The 1,089-nt window shown below is 49.9% G+C and overlaps 1 non-coding gene across 1 annotated transcript; it reads right to left on the reverse strand.

Annotated features, from left to right (window-relative positions):
• Positions 1–603: 603 nt before the first annotated feature.
• On the reverse strand, positions 604–675 carry trnae-cuc (transfer RNA glutamic acid (anticodon CUC)). Its single transcript has one exon. It is a non-coding gene; the product is annotated as a tRNA-Glu (tRNA).
• Between the last annotated feature and the right edge of the window lie 414 nt (positions 676–1,089).

Consider the following 1,089-nt stretch of genomic DNA (forward strand, 5'->3'; position numbering starts at 1 on the left):
GACACCGTTTTCAGCCACGTCTGAAAGGAAGGAGATAGGATTAAGTTCAGGGGCTAGGGCTAGGCTTTTGCCAGATGTACTCGTTCTACAATCATAGGAGAGCATCCGAGTCTGTCCTAAATGCACTTGTCAGTTTTCAGTCCAACTCTTTAGGCTAGCACCTTTGATAGCTCAGTTGGTAGAGCAGAGGACTGTAGTTGTTAATAAGGCGATCCTTAGGTCGCGGGTTCAAATCCGGCTCGAAGAAGACTTTTCTTTTCCCTCGCGCCACTGCCGGATATCATGGCCAGGTGCCTGCCTGCAGATGCGCTGGCATGCCAGAGTGCAATCTGCTGAAGGCAGTGACGGATCATTTACACTGTTCCATTCAAATTTCTCAAACATTATCTTGCCTCCCTAAAAGACTTGCAGACTTGAAAGCATAAAGCCACGCTGGTGTGGGTGTGTGGAGGTGGTGAATGAGGCAGCAACGTGTCGTTTAGAAGTTTGGCAAAAAAGGAAGTAGCAGAAGGAGGACGCTTTACATTCCTTTAACCTACACAGCATGTGGGTGGGGGGCTTCCAGAGTCTTGTAGTGGACTTGGTGTGCAAGAAAGCACACGCTTCCCTGACCGGGAATCGAACCCGGGCCGCGGCGGTGAGAGCGCCGAATCCTAGCCACTAGACCACCAGGGACACCGTTTTCAGCCACGTCTGAAAGGAAGGAGATAGGATTAAGTTCAGGGGCTAGGGCTAGGCTTTTGCCAGATGTACTCGTTCTACAATCATAGGAGAGCATCCGAGTCTGTCCTAAATGCACTTGTCAGTTTTCAGTCCAACTCTGTTGGCTAGCGCCTTTGATAGCTCAGTTGGTAGAGCGGAGGACTGTAGTTGTTAATAAGGTAATCCTTAGGTCGCGGGTTCAAATCCGGCTTGAAGAAGACTTCTCTTTTCCCTCGCGCCACTGCCGGATATCATGGCCAGGTGCCTGCCTGCAGATGCGCTGGCATGCCAGAGTGCAATATGCTGAAGGCAGTGACGGATCATTTACACTGTTCCATTCAAATTTCTCAAACATTATCTTGCCTCCCTAAAAGACTTGCAGACTTG

This window comes from Hoplias malabaricus, unplaced genomic scaffold, assembly GCF_029633855.1.
Source record: "Hoplias malabaricus isolate fHopMal1 unplaced genomic scaffold, fHopMal1.hap1 scaffold_90, whole genome shotgun sequence".
NCBI classification, from domain to species: domain Eukaryota; kingdom Metazoa; phylum Chordata; class Actinopteri; order Characiformes; family Erythrinidae; genus Hoplias; species Hoplias malabaricus.